The sequence below is a fragment of the Cajanus cajan genome, chromosome 8, assembly GCF_000230855.2.
Source record: "Cajanus cajan strain Asha chromosome 8, NIPB_CcT2T_4, whole genome shotgun sequence".
NCBI lineage: Eukaryota > Viridiplantae > Streptophyta > Magnoliopsida > Fabales > Fabaceae > Cajanus > Cajanus cajan.
Window position 1 is genome coordinate 16766451 of NC_138524.1, and position 11278 is coordinate 16777728.

Below are 11278 nucleotides of genomic sequence, written 5' to 3' on the forward strand. Positions count from 1 at the left end.
CTATGTTACTCACACTAATTAGAAATGGAGGATATCAGTTATTTAACGAGCAACAACTTTACGTAGTTGGCATCAAAAACTCTATAGCCAAAGTTAAGAAATGGGGCGTAGCATGTTTTGGAGTGTAATTATCTGGTTTCTATTTTTGGTTATGCAGTAATTTGATTCAAATGAACTAAATTATAAATAACTTATTATTTGTAACATTGGGTTGTGGCACCCCAGTGCCACCACAATTAATTTTGCTGCTTCAAAAAAAGTTGTTGCAGTATAAATTTGCACGGGTGTACAAATATGTGCAAAATTTTGAGACAACTACAATTTCTTGATCCAAACAATAGTAACAAATATTTAAAATTGTTTCTTAAAATTAAAAACCATCATAATTTCAAAAGATTAAATTGATTAAAATTTAGAAAAATAAAAATTAAATGAATCTTAAAAATAAAAATAAAGAACTAAAAGTGTATGTTTAATTGCGTTTTTCATCTTTTAATATTACAATTGTATAATTTTAATTTCTAAAATTTTAATTTAACAATTTTAGTCTCTTTAAATATTAACTCAGTTAAAGTTTAAGAGACTAAAACTGCACAAATATTATATTTTAAGAACCAAAAACACATTTAAGTCAAAAATATAATTATATATACTAAGAGAAAACCGACACTCTTGCCTCCCTTATTTAAAAAAAAAACAAAAAATAAAATATAAAATGTGGATAGTTAATAGAAACCTGTGGTTAATTTGTGGTGATGAATTTACAAAAATAATACTAATATTTTTACAATATCGTGAACACCAAAAAAAAATTATCCTCTTTTATGTAAAAAAGATATTTTGTCTTTCTTTAAATACACAGACATTAGTTGAGATTGTGAGCAGTTATTAAGAGATTAAAAAAAACTTATATCAAACCTGGAGCAGTTATTAAAAAGAAACTTATTTTCAACAATAATTTGTACATAAAACCTGGAAATAATGGAATGTGAAATAAAAATAAAAAGGAAATAATGAAATAGATGGTTGTGAGTGGTTATTCGGATAAAATATGAAAATTTATTCTTTTTTAATATTTGAAGAATATAATAATTCACTAAAAAGTGGTGATAAAGAACAGTCACACTTGAAAACTATTTGATACTTCATTGTATAAATTTAATTCAACACATAAAATAATTTTATAATTATTCATCAATTTGAACTATAGAAATGGAATATCAAATAGTTTCTAAATTTTTTTAAAAAAATTTGTAAACTTGATATATGCATTAAAAAAATTAATTTAATGATTGAATTGTTAAAATTTGATCTAAAACATGAGTTATTGAATGAAGTAAGTCTGAGTAAACTTACTCTTGGAGCAAGTGAATCCCACTTTATATATTATATATCTATACCTATTATAAAGGAATACCAATATGTGCACTTAAGTTAAATTTCAACGTATTATAAAGAGGAATGATCTAATTACTCCTTTCAATAACTCATATTCAACATCAAATTTAAAAAATTCAACCGTTGAATTAAAAATTTTTAATACATAGATGAAGTCTACAAATCTTCAAAAAATTTGAAAGTCATATGATACTTCGTTATATAGATTCAAGTTAAGATATAAAATGTTTTTACGATTATCCGTTAATTTGAATTAAAAAAATAAAGTATCATATAATTTTTAATTTTTTTTAAAAAAATTGTAAATTTGATCTATGCATTAAAGAATTTTAATTTAACAATTAAATCATTGAAATTTGATATAAATCATGAGTTATTGAATGAAATAAGTCTACTCAGACTTACTTTTAAAAGAAAACTTAAGTATAATTTCTTAGATGTGGTTGTTGTTTCTCTCCAATCAGAGTTTGAACTTTACCTCAATGTTATACATTTGCATTTAATACAGGTCTCATTAATATACATTTATTCATACTAATAAGGTAAAACTCCAACTCGAATTAGAGAACAACACCAATTGTACCTAAGTAATTCTTAAGTCAAAATACAATCTTGAATTCCTCAACTTTTGGAATTTTAGTGTTAACAAACGAAATGTTTTTACAAGAGAAAATATTTTCAAAAATGTTTATCAAACAAAGTGTAAGATGTAGATCATCTTACTCAGATGAAACATACAATGTGTCTCGTATATATTAAATGTTCATTATTTATTAAGACTAACGATAAATTTTTTTGAATATTTTATTCCTTAATAGATTGAACTAGAAAATCATCTTAGAACTCACAGATTTGTTAAGGAGAACAAGATCATGATTTTCGTCAGAACCAAGGACGAAGATCCTAAAATCAAGGAGAAAAACAGATAAAGGCATTGTTGTTGTTGCTTTACACTAATATTGCTTCTCCAAACTCCATTTTCATATGGAAAGATGTTAAATAACTTTATTGATCAAATAAGAGATACCATTTGGTAAAATGCATTTAATGTTTGCATTAAATGACTCAACGATTATCTCTCATCATAAGGAAAAATGTTGAAGACAGATGAAACAAACTTGTAAGCTACACTCAAAGTGTTGCAACGATTATCTTCTCCAAAGCTACAATATAAGAAGATTCAAAGTTCAAGAAAGGATATAGACACATGTATAGAAACATATACAAAGAAACACATTGTAAATAATATTTGTGTATGAACTTCATTCTTTTTTATAAAAGCTTAGTACAATGTATTGGTTTTATAACATCTAAGTGAGACAAAAATAACATCTTTGTAACCTTCATAATCATTTTTATAAGGTTGAGTATGGAGAGACTTGTCTGTAAAATAATATTTGGTTAAGTCTAGATAGACTTGTTTGAAAAAGAATACTTGGTTATTAAGCTTAGAGATGTTTGTTGTGAAAAGAATACTTGGGATAATTGCTTAAAGAGACAAGTCAAAGAATACTTAGGATTGAGCCAGAAGTGGCTTATTAAAAGAGTATTTGTATCTTTGTTGAAAGATAGTGGAACTCAATTTAGTTTGATTGAGAACTGGACGTAATCTTGATGATTGAGATGAACTAGTATAAAAATATATAATGTTCCATTTGACTTCTCTTCACACTCCATCCTACTAGTGTTATTACTTCACTATGAAAATGCAAATTTTTTATACACATTATTTAACCACCCTTCTAGTATATATCTTTCTTCAGAGTAATTCTACCTAAGTTTTTTTTTTTCTACTCTTATAAATAGATTCCTCCTCCTCCTCTTTCTCTCTCTCTCTCTCTCTCTATCTATATCTATATATATATATATATATATATATATATATATAGAGAGAGAGAGAGAGAGGGATCCTTTTACTCTAGGAATAAAACTACAAAGAGTCACTCCGTTCAATAACTCATGTTCTACATCAAATTTCAACGATCTAACCGTTCAATTTAAAGTTCTTAATGCATAGATCAAATCTGCAAATTTTTAGAAAATTTGAAAATTATTTGATACTTCGTTTCATTAATTCAAATCAATGTATAAAATAGTTTTATGATTATCCGTCAATTTGAATTAATGAAACGAAGTATCAAATGATTTTCAAATTTTCTAAAAATTTGTAAATTTGATCTATGCATTAAGAACTTTAAATTGAACGGTTGGATCGTTAAAATTTGATGTAAAGCATGAGTTATTGAACGGAGTAACTCTAGGTAGTTTTACTCCTGGAGTAAAAGGATCCCTCCTTGTATATATATATATATATATATATATATATATATATATATATATATATATATATATATACACACACACACACATACACCAATGGAAAAAATGTCTCTTAATTTTTTTTCAAATTAAGGATAAAATAAAATAGATAATAAAATAAACAATTGTGGGCGATTATTTAGAGAGAATGTGTTGTCTTCCTCTTCATATTTAAGAGATACAATAGTCAATTAAAAAGTGGAGATCAACAACATCCATCATGTACAAAATACCAATGATTAACATCTCAACCAATAACAGCATACCAATGCATAACAATTCATACAATAATAGCATATCAATGCTCCACAATTAATTCAACATAGCATATCAATCACATAAAGCACATCAATGCTCATCACCATTTCAAGTACACAAGGATAGCATTCCAATGCTTATTATCATTTCAAGCACACAAAGATAGCATATCAATGCTCATTATCATCATTCTATAACACACAACATGCAATAGACACAAGTATTCTATTCATGTTCACCAATTTCACCTATCACACAACCTATATCACATGCAATTTATCAAAATTACTTATTCCTACACTGACAACCTTCACCTAAAACAACCCAAAGGGAGTTCTACTACTCCAATCATTCTCATCCTTATCTCATATGAAAAATAAGAAGATTTTCTACAATTCTCATGAAGACACCAAGTCGTAATTCCATCATCTACCTTGTTAAAAAATGTAAAAACCGCAACCATTCTCCTTAATGTTGACAACTTGACCTTTGCTCACTAAAAAGGTCATAACTGGAGCTCTAGACCTTCTTTTTGGGTGATTCCAGCGCCATTAAAAAGTTAACATCCAAGGCTACAACTTTTAGGCAGACCTCAAGACCAAATTCGGTCATCTACCCTCACCTCTGCAACGCTCAATCCAGCGCTTTAGCGTTGAATTTCTATCTGCTCAATTTCCTTTCCACGGCCATGGCTGCAAGTTTTTGCCACTCCATTTTCTCCCAAAGCCATGGCCCTCTAATCCACAACCATGACTACAAGTCTCTGCCACCACATATTTCCCTCCCACGGCCATGGCTGTGAATTTACGGCCATGACTGCAAGTCTCAGCCACCACATTCCCCCCCCCCCCACGGCCATGGCTGTGAATCCACAGCCATGACTGTGAGTCTCAGAATTCCTAAAAATCCATGGGTTTCACCTTCGATTTTCACTCAAATCCTTCATAAACATGCAACCCAAGGAGACCTAATCCATGCTACAACTCAAATGCAACACCACCAACCACATGCAACACAAAAGCTTCAAGAACCACAACATGCATACATCAAATTTTCAAGGAGATCATCAAGAACAACAAAGTTTCAACTTTCATAAGCAAACAACTTCCACTACAAGAAAAATGCTAATTTTCGACAAAAATTTCTGATGGAAACAAGTAAATTTCCAACGAAATAAAGTATTTTCGACGAATTTAAATCTATGGGAAAAAGGGGCATTGGAAAAAAAATCAGTCGAAAATACTTTGTTCTATCAAAAATTTCTATCAGAAATTTCTGACAGATATTTCCATCAGAAATTTCTAACAAAAATTTTCATCAAAAATTTTTTACGAATATTTTCGACAAAAATTTTCATCAGAAATTTCTGACGAATATTTCTGCCAGAAATTTCTGACAATTACTTTCGACAGAAACTTCTGTCGGATATATCTGTCATAAATTAAAAAAATTAATTTTCAATAAAAAAATTCATTAAAAATATTTGAATTTTATTTTTGAATAAATTTATTAATATAACAAATTCACATTATTTTCACCTGTTTAACAATATATATAGATTGATAGAAGCTTCATCAAAATAAATTTAAAAGATAATAGTAGTATTTATATCATAATAATAATCCAACACTAACATATGTTAAACAATTCATAATTCAAACATCATATATAGTTAATTCAAATAGATTAATATTTTTCAAATGCTAACTAATAATCTTCATAATTAGGAGAGTCTTCTTGATTTTTTCCTTGGTCATCTTCTTGTTGTTGGTTTTGATGTTGTTCCCCATTTTGTTGATCTAGGTTGGTATTTTGTTGTTGACAAATATTTTGAATGGCAGTTTGTGCTTCTGCGGGTAAGAATTGCAAGACAATTGATTGAAATTGTTGCAACTGACGAATAATCACATCATGTTTTGCAAGTCATTGTTTCAATTGAACAATGTCTTCTGTGTCATGTGAACTGCTACAAGATACTTTCCTTTTAATATTGATGTGACTGTTCTACGTATCTTTTAAATCACAAGTAAGGTCTCCAGCTCCATACAGTTGCCTCTTAGTAGTCATGCTACCAACTGCATCAGACCAACACTTAGACCTAATTGTATCCTCCAAACTTGGGTCCATAGGATGTGATTCATCAACAGATGATGCAGCCTCAGACATAGCTTGAGAAAATTTATTGAGAAAATCTTCCTGTTATTCAAACAAAGGCATTATTTTACTAATCTTGTAAATATGATTAAAAATAACATGAATAATTATTTAAATAACTTAAATATGTTTTGTTAGATATTGCTATAAACCATGAATGTAAATGAATACCAAATATTGGTGATGAATCTGTTTAGAGATATAAAAAAAATTCCTCAGCCCCTGATTGCATAAGCTTTTAGGATAGTTGATTCTTAACATAATATTAAAGTTGTGACCAAGTGATCAAGAGTAGTTAGAATTCAGAAAATGACTAACACAATTCAATATATAATATAATAATGTGAATAAAATTGAATAAGTTCCAAAATCATTTTTAATTATTCTCTAATGTAATGTCATTTCACTATCAACTTTATTTAATTTGAAATTCATTAAATTAAATTATCCCTAATTCTTTGATTATAAAAACTATCTTATATATTCTCAATTATAGGCCTTTCTTCTTTAGGTAATTCTACTTTGAAAAAACTTTATGAGTGAGACATAAAGATACATATGTTGCAAATCCATTACTGTGACGAACTATGAAGTACATATATAATTAGAATTTTAATTTCTCAATTATCAATAAGTACAAAGACAATAAGTACGTACATAGCAAAACTGTTGTTAACTTTTATAATCTTTTATAATATTTATTTAACAGTTTTCTTATTTTTGTAATAATATTATCAACTAAAGAACTCAAACAACGGAACACAATATAATATTTTGCAGCATGATGCTACAAGGACACAATATTGTCAAAATAATTATCTGGCAAATTTTCTGTCACAAGAAGGAAGTGCCACAGTTTACCAAAGTTTTGACTCAGATGGATATAGAGCTTCCTAATGCACATGTGGAAGAACCTTCATTTGGTAATTCCTACTACGATATAATAGGTAAGAGTGTCAGATTAATGCTACTCTCTTGCAATCATTTACACTAAAATAATCACAATTAAATGTTTAACAAATCAACGGACTAAAAAGTGTAAATCCAGATGTAAAATTTTGTAATTAAAATGATGGGAGAATCATTACTCAATAACTAATTGCACGTATCTGGTAAAGATTATTTTTCTTTTTCCAAAAGCTCTCTCCAGAAACTTAAAAATAAGATACATAGTAGTATTATTTATTGTAATTTTATTTCTTAGCAATCTAATTCCCCACACCCCACAACTACAACAGGATGATGAGTTTCAAAATCTACATCCACATTCATAGTCTTATACACAAACTTCATGACAATCTTTTAATTTCTACATAGTAAGTCGATAAAAATATAGTAAAATCAACATGTAAAAATCTATATCAAGATTCATGTAATTATTTCTGATGTGATTTTAACAGACTCTGAATTTGAGGACAGAGGGTCTCCTAAAAGAGAATAATAGGGAAGAAAATGACTGAATTCTCATTGCCTGTGTCAAACATACAACATTACATAGAAACCTCACAATGCTCACGCATAACCCACAACAAACAGTAAAGCAATAACAGAATTGTAACAAATTGTTTCCGGAAGCTGCTGAATCATTTGATTTTTCCTTTATATTTATAAAAGATAAAATCTGACCACTTCTTGGGTTTGTTGGTAACTCTCTTGGGCCTAGCATTAGTGGAAATAGCTTGTACTGGATCTTCTCTATTGAGCTTGGGCATATCAGTTTCTCTATTTTTCAAATCAGAAAAGTTCTTAAGCTTCCTCACTATACACACTCTGTTATTTAGTAAATGATGTTTTATTTAGTAATTTGAGCAAATAAAACATCATTTTCTTCCCGTCCTTTACTTAAAAAATACAACAAAATGCAACCAACCACTCCAACAAATACAATGACAATCAAGGTCGTCAAACACAAGGTCCAACTTAGTACCACAAGTGTAAGTAGCATGAGTAACAAAATTCAAACACACAAGTTGATAGGTCCCCCGTAACAGTAAAAACAAGAAGTAACAAAGAAAATAAGAATCAGAGTTTATTGCTCTGCCAAGGGAAGAGTCCCCTTCAAATGCTGAACGAAGCTTATTGTTTAAAAGTATATGAACTAGATCCACCAAATGCTGAACGAAGCTTATTTTTACAATTTAGGAAAACAAGTATGCAACTTAAACAAAATAAGAAGACACAGAAAAGCTAAGAACATAGAATTTCCAAATAGCCTCTTGGAACAAATTAATTGACAAGCAAAGGAATCATAGCAGTAATATTTTACTTCATTGATTCACCACATAACCTAACACTTTTTGCCTGTTTCTAGTCCCAGATTTCCCGATTTCATAAGCAAAACGCATAACTAGGAGGTGTCGTGGCCGGCGAAGAATGAAAGCGAGAAACAGAGCAGAGAAGGGATGAAATACCTAACAGAGATGTCCTGGCCGGCGAGGGAGTGTTTCTCGAATGTCTGCTACGGCAAGAGCCGGAGGGAGTGGCGCTGTGTTGTGTTAAATTTCGTGTTGTTAAATTCAGGAAGGAGATGTGTTGTTTTAATTAACTTTGCTCACTGTTGAGCTAGCTGGGTTGGGCTTGGTCTCAGATAATGGGTTTATGGCCCGAAAGTGGAAAAAATTCATAGGCCCAATCCATGATAATTTCAGTTAATATTAAATTAAAAGATTATAAAAATTATAATAAAATTCTTTTATTATTTATAAAAATATTAATTTTTTTTTTAAATTAATGTATCAACAAAGGGAACTTTCTATCGGCAAGTGAAAAGGAAACTTGAAATTTTGTCGTGCATAAACTTTCTTAAAATTTTGGCATTTTTTTAAGTACTTAATCAAAATATCTAAAATTATTAATATTTATTAAATATATTAGTATTATATTTAATTCTTAAATTAATTTTAAATTTTATCTATACCTATTATAAAAAGGATACTAAGGTTATGTAATTATTTTTGGTCTCCACTTTTTAGTGGATCATTATATTCTTTGGATAAAAAAATTATATTCTCTCTAAATAACTACATACAATCTTCTAATATTCTATCTACCTATCATTATTAGTGGCACAAAGTGATTCAACCCTTCTATTATTTATAAAAATATTTAATTTTTAATATTATTTTTATTTTTAAAAAAATATAGCTAAAATCATTTAATATATATATATATATATATATATAAAATAGGATGGATCTTTTTACTCTAAGAGTAAGTTTACCTAGACTTATTCCGTTCAATAACTCATATTTTATATCAACTTTCAATGATATAACTTTTCAATTTAAAGTTTTTAATGCATAGATCAAATATGTAAATTGTTAGAAAATTTGAAAATTATTTGATACTTCGTTTCATTAATTTGAATCAATGTATAAAATGATTATATGATTATCCGTCAATTTGAATTAATGAAATGAAGTATCAAATGATTTTTAAATTTTCTAAAAATTTGCAGATTTGATCTATGCATTAAGAATTTACATTGACCCCTACTTGAAGTTTTTCTAAATGACGTCGTATATATATCTCTTCTTAAATTTTTAAGTGAGTATTAATTTTCTTATTTATTTATTTAAGTGGCACATACAACTACTTATATAAGATAATACTATTTATATACTATTAAGAGAAAATAAATTATTAATATAAATATCAATAATTAAATGAGATTTGATCTCTTATTTCATTTCAACTTTTAAAATATATTTTAAATACCATGCCCAATACTGTGATTTAAAAAATATATCAACTTTAACTAATAATTTTAAAAAAAAGATTTAAAAATTAATATTTTCAAAATTGAAGATCAATGAAAGTTTTCATAAAAATGTCATAGTGTTGGATGTAATTTAGAAACAAATTATAGACGCATATGATTTGTAGAACATAAATTAACTTCCCCCTTATTTTAATTGATAACGTTATTTTGAAAGAGATGAGTAATTTTTAAAAATTAAAAAAAAGATATGTACATTATTCTTAAATTTGGACGTCATGTATTAGTATTTTTCAAGATAAGTAAAAAAAACACATTAATGCTAATTAGTTTATAATTTATAATAGCCTCACTCACTCTTTAGTAAAAAAAAAAACACATTAATGCTAATTATATTTTTCAAGATATAATTATATATAGGTAAGACATACCTCACTCACTCTGATTTGTATTTATCTTATTCAATACAATATATTTATATTTTGAAAACACTCATATAATAATGAAAATATTATATAGTGCATTGTTTTGTGTATCGACGGGATCAGGGTGCATTTGAAAAGCAATTAGCTTAAAATTTTTGACAAAATTTCCAACAAAAATTCTGTCGAAAATTTCTGACAGATAAATCCGTCAGAAATTTTCGATGGAATCCGTCAGAAATTTCCAACGAATTTATATTCGTCAAAAATTATCCGTTAAAAGATTTGCGTTTTTCTTGTAGTGTTCAATCCTCTTTTTCCCATTTTAGATTTTCATAATTTACACAAATTTTGAGTTCTCAACTCAATCAACAACCCCACAAATCATAAAAATCTAAGATTCCTAGTTTCCCTTACCTCAATCTCAAACTCTACGAGGAAGAAGAAGAGAAGAATGGAGAAAAAAAGTCTTTATTCACAGCTTAAGCCCCACCACTTCAACATTGAGATGAAAGAAACAATAATGAAGAAGTTTTAGTAAGAAATGAGAGTGAAGTGGGAAAAAGAAAAGGGGACAAGGGTTTTTGGTTCTCACAATTACACTTTGTTTGAATTTATTTAAAATCATTTTTCAAATTTAAATTCTGAAATAGCATATTTTGAATATTAAAAATTTAAAATATATTTGAGGAGAATAAAAATGTTAGAAAATTATAGGCTTAATTACACATTTTGTCCTTCTATTTTTATTATTTTGTAATTTTGATCTCTTAATTTTAAAAGAAATATTTAGTTCCTCTAATTTTAAAAATACAAAAATTTGATCCTTGTATCAAATTAACATCTACCAAATGTTTACTAATACTTAAGTTATATGAAATTTAGTAATATAAAATTTATAAACAAAAAAATTGAAAAAATAACACAAATAAGATTTTTATTAATAAAAAATATTAATCACTTGTAAAAATAGATATAAGAAAAAAGATCTTTTGTATGTTATATTTAA

The 11278-nt window shown here is 27.6% G+C and overlaps 1 long non-coding RNA gene across 1 annotated transcript; it reads right to left on the minus strand.

Annotated features, from left to right (window-relative positions):
• Positions 1-5555: 5555 nt before the first annotated feature.
• On the minus strand, positions 5556-8766 carry LOC114916623 (uncharacterized). Its single transcript, XR_003805182.2, has 2 exons — positions 8541-8766; positions 5556-6171 (listed from the first exon to the last, which is right to left on the minus strand). It is a non-coding gene; the product is annotated as an uncharacterized LOC114916623 (long non-coding RNA).
• Positions 8767-11278: the final 2512 nt, after the last annotated feature.